Source organism: Eretmochelys imbricata, chromosome 13 (assembly GCF_965152235.1).
Source record: "Eretmochelys imbricata isolate rEreImb1 chromosome 13, rEreImb1.hap1, whole genome shotgun sequence".
Lineage (NCBI taxonomy): Eukaryota > Metazoa > Chordata > Testudines > Cheloniidae > Eretmochelys > Eretmochelys imbricata.
This window is the reverse complement of record NC_135584.1, coordinates 33,358,112-33,365,476: the sequence shown is the minus strand read 5'-3', so window position 1 is coordinate 33,365,476 and position 7,365 is coordinate 33,358,112. Positions and strand designations below refer to the sequence as shown.

General features: G+C 44.5%; 1 pseudogene; it reads right to left on the bottom strand.

Annotated features, from left to right (window-relative positions):
- Positions 1 to 1,690: 1,690 nt before the first annotated feature.
- LOC144273828 (olfactory receptor 11H4-like) lies at positions 1,691 to 2,650 on the bottom strand (annotated as a pseudogene).
- Positions 2,651 to 7,365: the final 4,715 nt, after the last annotated feature.

The window sequence follows — 7,365 nt, the reverse complement described above, 5'->3', positions numbered from 1 at the left end:
GCTGCCAGCCCCATATTCTGCTCCTTTTGCCGCCACAGTTCCTGGAAGAGACCTACGGTTCAGCAGATACCGATTTCTATCTGCAGATATCCGCATCCGCAGTATAAATGTGTATCCACGCAGGGTGACTTGTAGGAGGGGCACAAAAGGCCAAGTGACCCTCCCAAGGCTCAAGGCACTCTCCCAGGCAGCTGCTGTGCTGCAGCAGGCAGCATCCGGGAGTGACTCCAGGGCCTGGCTGCCAGGAAGAACTTGCCAGGGGGGCGGGGGCGCAGTGGGAGGACAGAGCCCCCCTCCCTCCAGGTAACATGGGATGGGGAGAGGACAGAGAGAGCTCGGGGTCACTGTTTCGGGGACGGGCCAGAATCATGTGGGGGGGGGGTCACATGGAGGGGTCACATGAGGAGGTCACATGTCCCCTTTAGCTGGTGCCCCCCTTTGTGTCCCTCCCATGAGTTGCTGTACCGGTAACAGTTAAAATCTACTTGCACCATGGGAATAGGAAAGTGGGATCCAGGGGGTTAGAGCAGGGCTTGGGAGTCTGGACTCATGGGTCAGAGTTTAAGGCCAGAGGGAACCACCAGATCACCTAGTCTCACCTTCTGTCGATCACAGGCCACCAACATGACCCGCCAACTGAATTAGTCCAAAGTAGGACAGCTCACAGGAGACCAAACTATTATGTGCCACAGGCAGAGAACAGCAGGGACCGATGTGCACCAAGTGAGATACACCCAGATAACCCTGGTGAGTGAGCTGCACCCCATGCTGCAGAGGAAGATGCAAAACCCCCAAGTCACTGCCAATCTGAACCAGGTGGAGGGGGGCAGAATTCCTTCCCACCCCACATATGGTGACCAGTTAGACCCTGAGCATGTGAGCAAGAACCAGCCAGCTGAGCACCCAAGACAGAATGCTTTGTGGCATTTCAGAGTCCTGGCCCACCCTGTCCGGTGTCCCATCTCCAGCAGTGTCCATCCCTGATGTTTCAGAGGAAGAAAACATCACCCCACAAAATAAAAATAGAATACACCTCTTCCATAAAACTAATTGTTTACCCTGACAGCTCCTATTTAGAGGTGGTTTCAGACGGTTAGAGACCTCCTCATTTCTGTCCCTTGCTATGGGAGAGGAGTGGGGTCTTGTGAGTTGGATTGGGGGAAATTGGATTCCTAGGTTCTATCCCTGGCTCTGGGAAGTGAACGGGATTGAGTGAGTTAGAACATGGTGCTAGGACTCCTGGGTTCAATCCTTGCCTGTGGAGTGGGACATGATTCATTATACACAAATATAATGTCGCCAGGATTTTGGTCCCAGCTGCACAAGTGTCCATCTATGGACATCACTGGAGTTTCAAGGAGAGCAGAACTTTTCCGTCTGGCTCTAAGTGTGAACACACATTTATCCAGATAACGATCGAAATGCAAGTGAGCCTCCCAGCATACACACTCAGTTTGCTCTCCTGCCCTCTGTAACCACACATTGAGCAGGGTTCCTTTCCTCCAGCAAGGACACATACACCCCCACATCTCCCGCCAGCCCCCCATGCGCTGGTTGTATCATCAATAAATGTTTATATTACGAGTGACCCCTATAGAACATGCAAAATGCTGTATGTGTTCTCCCTGCAGGATTACAGCCAGCATGCCCTAGAGGGGAAGGGCCCCATAACCCATTGCCCACCCCCTGACTAGCCAGTCCTTGCAGGCTGGGACAACAGCAGAACACCCTGCTGCTCCCCCAGCAGGATCCTCCTCAGAGCCTTCTTCATCTACTTGTTTCTCAGGCTGCAGATCAGCGGGTTGAGCAATGGGGTCCCCACAGTGTAGAAGAGCATCACAACCTTCCCATCACAACTTTCACAACGGATTGACATAGGTGACCATGATGGAGCCATAGAACAGGCCCACAATGGCCAGGTGTGAGCTGCAGGTGGAGAAGACCTTGTGCTGCCTGGCCCCTGAAGGCAGTATCAAAACTGTTCTGAGGACTATCCCATAGGAGGCCAAGATGAGGAGGACACTGGTGAAGATCATGAGGGAGGTCTGGGTGAAGAAGGTCTATTCAGTCTGGGGAGCTGGGGTGCAGGAGGCAGCCAGCAATGGGCCCGGGTCACAGAAAAAATGATCCAGGGTGTTGGGGCCACAGAAGGAGAGCTGGGAGATGAGGATGATGGGCATCAGGAACCACAGGAAGCCTATGAATCAGCAGGAGGCCACCAAGCCCAGCAGAGCCAGAGGGACATAAGGACAGGAGAGCGCAGGGGGTGGCAGATGGCTAGGTACCTATCCAAGGCCATGGATAAGAGTAAGAGGCATTCAGCAGCCCCCATGGAAAAGAAGAAGTAGAACCGCACAAAGCAGGAGATGGGGACAGCGGGGGACACCAGGTCAGAGAGCATCCGTGGCACCGTGGATGTGATGTAGCAGATCTTTGGCCAGGCAAAGTTCTCCAACAGGATGTACATGGGCAGGCATTGGAGGTGGGGGTCCCGCAGCACAGCCCACACAATGCACAGGTTCTCTACCAGCGTCCTGGCGTAGGCGGAGGAGAGAAGGGCACAGAGGAAGGTGTGGCTCAGCAGGCCGAAGGAGGGGAAACCTAGCAAGATGAACTGGGTCACCAGGATGGTTCTGTTGGCTGGATTCATCAGGGGACCTTGGAGGTAAACGGAAACAATCAACAGGACGCCATGGTTCTACCCAGAGATCTGGGTGGGGAAGTGTCTTTAGAGTAGTAAAGAACACGCGCACACACACACAGAGTCACTCTCAGTCTCTCTTTCTCATACATATCATATGTCAAACACTGCCTGGTATCTGACACTCAGGCTGGGTTTATTCTTCCTTTGGAAACCCTCAGCACTGGATAAAGATCCTGCATTGAGCCATTTGGCCAGCTATCCTGCTTGGGCAATGAACTCTTGCTTCTCCTTCCATAGCTGGATCAGTTCCTCCGGACCAGTCTAGGATCACAAACCCCATCAGTTCTGGTCAAAATAGCAGATGATGCTCAGAGAAGCTGGGGGAGCTGATATAATGTTCCCTCCTCCCCAAACTTCAAGTCTAAAGTGAAATTGACTGGGCTAGGACTGTATCTTTAGGCACCTAAATGCATTTTGGAAACGAGATGAGACTCCTAAACCACACTGGAAAATGTTACCCCAAACCTTTCCTCTTGTCTAACTAATGAGTGATACAGAGCTGAATCAAGAGGGTATTTTAAAAATTCCTTGCCTTGAGTTTGGACTGATCTAAGGATGACATCAGTCATGGATTGGCCTAACGGCTCTGAAGAAGGAAAAGCTAGATCTAATATAGAAAAATCTATATTAATATAGCAATAAGATTAAACTCTACAAACAATCAGTACATGTATGAATGAATTTGTAGAGTCAATTGATAATTATACTATTTATTGATTATTTTATTATTTATTAATAATTGAGGTAACCCCTAGGAACCACAGTCACAGATGAGTTTTCAGAGTAGCAGCCGTGTTAGTCTGTATCCGAGAAAAGAACAGGAGGACTTGTGGCACCGTAGAGACTAACACATTTATTTGAGCATAAGCTTTCATGGGCTACAGCTCACTTCATCGCATGCATAGAATGGAACATATAGTAAGAAGAGATAGATAGATAGATAGATAGATAGATAGATAGATAGATAGATAGATACAGAGAAGGTGGAAGTAGCCATACCAATTGTAAGAGGCTAATTAATTAAGAAGCGCTATTATCAGCAGGAGAAAAAAAAACTTTTGTAGTGATAATCAAGATGGCCCATTCAGACAGTTGACAAGAAGTTGTGAGGATACTTAACATGGGGGAAATAGATTCAATATGTGTAATGACCCAGCCACTCCCAGTCGCAGACCAGTCACAGACCAGGACCTCATTGTGCAAAGTGCTGCACAAACACCGAAGAAAAAGACAGCCCCAGCCCCAACCAGTTTACACAATATATTTTCCAAACAAGATCAAAATGGTCGATTGAGTTACAGTTTATATTAACAGGTTTCAGAGTAACAGCCGTGTTAGTCTGTATTCGCAAAAAGAAAAGGAGTACTTGTGGCACCTTAGAGACTAACCAATTTATTTGAGCATGAGCTTTCGTGAGCTACAGCTCACTTCATCAGATACATACCGTGGAAACTGCAGCAGACTTTATACTCAGAATGTAAAATTAATCATTGCATGCTATATAAATTCCTAGATTTGATTAACATGTAAAATTAATACCTATAATACAATTTTGATAAAAAAAACAAATAACTACCTAAGATATCAATTCCTATATTTAATTAAAATAAATCAATAACTATATATGCTATCCATTACTACCTTCAATTTAAATAATAAATAATAATTAGATATTATCTTTATTTAAGTTTTGAAATAAATTAAGAATTAGATATTTTGTTCATTCCTACATCCAATGAAAATATTCACTTATTAATATTACTGAGTTAGTTATTAACATGACATACATATGTATGGCTTTCTAGATTCACTTCACATGTTAAATTAATATTTACTTATCCTGTTAATTCCTAGATTTTATTAAAACCTTAAATTAATAAGTATATATTGTGATGATTTCCAGATTTGTTAAACATATTACATTGGTAATTACATAGGAAATGAATTCCTATTATGTTTACAATAATTAATATTCATAGATTCTTATTTTTCATTAACATAGTAAATTATGAATGATATATTACGTTTGTCCATGTTTGATTAAAATCTTAAATTAATAAGTACATTTTGTACTATTTTACAGATTTGATTAAAATACTAACTTAATAATGATACATTGTAACTCCCGGACTTGGTTAAAATATTAAACTAATATGTACATAATTTTCTAGATTTGATTAAAATATTCAGTTAACAGCTACATATATTTTTAGATTTTGTGATTCAAATATTGAGCTAATAATTCTATATCTGAAAAATTTCAAGAATCAGTTAAATATTGGGTTAAGAACAGTATATTGTGCTAATTTCCATGTTAAAGTCAAATATGAAAGTAGTAAATATATATTTTATTAATACCTAGATTAGATTTGTAAGATTCAAAGTGAGATAGGAAATGTTAAATCAAAAGATATATTTTCTCTGTATTTCTAGATTTCATTGTAATAGTCCCACATAAATTCTGGGATCCAGACAAACCCAGAGAATTATCTGCTCTGATCATTGGAGTACAGAGAATATACAACAGATCAGAATCTCTTTAGAAAGTTGATCTACAGAGGAATGGTAATGGATTTTTTTCTTTTCTTGCTTCTTTATGAAAGAGAAAAAAATGTCCACCCACAATGGTTTAAAGCATTTTTTCCTTCTATTAAACGTAGACGTATCCAGTGCTTCATTTGTGCCAGAGATTGCCAGGGCTGAGCCCCGGCACCTCTGGGCTTGGCGGTTCATTGCCCCAGTACCTCTGGGCTTGCCGCATCAGTTATGAAATTAAAAGAATTGCTTGAGCCCCAGTACTTCTTTCATTACAAATTAAGGATTGGACATATCTATCTCTGTATCTATCTATCTTCGCAATTACTTTTTAAAAATTATCTAGCAGTCTGCCTGTTAGTCTAAAATGTAAATCTACTTTTTGCTGAAGAACTATTGGACAGTATAAGAATGTTTACTGGGCTCTCTTAACAATTTAGGCCTAAGCAACTGGTATAACTTGAATTGGCCTTTAAACGGGTATAATTAAAACAGCGTGTGGACACACTTACTTTGGTCTCAGAGAAGATGATTTCAGGTTAACTAAAACCTATTCCTAATTGATTTAAACTAACCCAGAATAATCAGGTTTAAACTGAAGTGAGAATATCCACAACACATTTTGCAATCACTTAGCTATATCGGTTTAAATTCACAGTGAGTGATACTGGGTCAGGTTGAAATGGGTAAGGCTGTAAAGCAGGGGTCAGCAACCTATGGCACCTGTGCCGAAGGCAGCATGTGAGCTGATTTTCACTGGCACTCTGCTGCCTGCTTGGGGTCCCATCCGCCTGGCCACCACCGTTGCCGGTCTGGGGTCCTGGCCGCTGGCCCCGCTGAGCCCGCTGCCACTCTGGGGTTCTGGCCGCCAGCCCCTTCACAGACAGGGTCCTGGCCGCCGGCCCCACTCAGCCCGCTGCCGGCCTGGGGTACCAGCCACTGGCCCCTGCCAGCTTGGGGTTCCATCCACCGGCCCCACTCAGCCCGCTGCCGGCCTGGGGTACCGGCCACTGGCCCCTGCCAGCTGGGGATCCAACCACCAGCCCCGCTCAGCCCACTGCTGGCCTGGGGTCCCAGCCGCTGGCCCAGGGCTCTATTCCTGGCCTTGGCCTGGCGCTCTGCAGCCGCTCCCAGCTTTGGCCCACTGGCCCCAGCCTGGGGCAGTGAGGGGTGAAGACAGGGGCAAGAGCAGGCTCAACTCAGCACCTGCACCTTAAAAATTGTTCCAGCGCCACTGGGATATTTTTAAGTTCTGATTTGCTGCTTATACCACGCCATGTGGAAAGCGCACTGCGTTTGATGGTGTGCATGCCGTCTGTTGCAATTTTTTTTCTCACTGTGAATTGAGGGGTACATTTGACAAAATGCCAGCTGCTAAGAAAGCAAAGTTAGATGTCCATTCATTTCAGCCTTCTTGGACAGACACATTTGGATTTATTCAAAAGAAGGACCTTGCTCTTTGTGCTTTCCTTTGTGAAAGTGTTGTCTGTCGCACATCAAGTGTTCAACAACATTTTGAAACGAAGCACAAGAAAACCTTTCTTGATAAAGCAGACAAGGCAGAATCGATCAAAAAGGCGGTAGCAGGATAGGAGAAGCAAAGCAGTGTTTTTAAATGCTTAAGTGTAAGTAAAAATCAACCTACAGAAGGAAGTTACAAGATTGCACAGTGCACTGCAAACAAAGGAAAGCTGTTTACAGATGGGGAATATATAAAAGAAGTTTTTCTCAGCAGTTCGGAGGTTTTGTTCAATGATTTTCCAAATAAAGATACGAGCGTATCTAGAATAAAAGAACTGCCTGTCTCTGCCAGAACAGTTGAGAGACTCATAAGCGAGATGGCAGAAAACATTACAAAAAGCAGACGACTGCATTAAAAGACACAGCAGTGTTTAGCATTGCAGTTGATGAGAGCGTGGATATAAATGAAGTTCCACGTTTGACAGTTGTTGCAAGACATTGTGCTTCTGATGAAATCCCAGGGGAACTTTGTTGCCTAAAACCACTGCATGGCACAACAAAGGGGGAAGATATAGTGGAAAGTTTTGTAAACCATTTTAAAGAACAAGGAGTTGACATCAGAAAAATATTTTGTGTGACAACAGATGGTGCTCCTGCCATGGTCG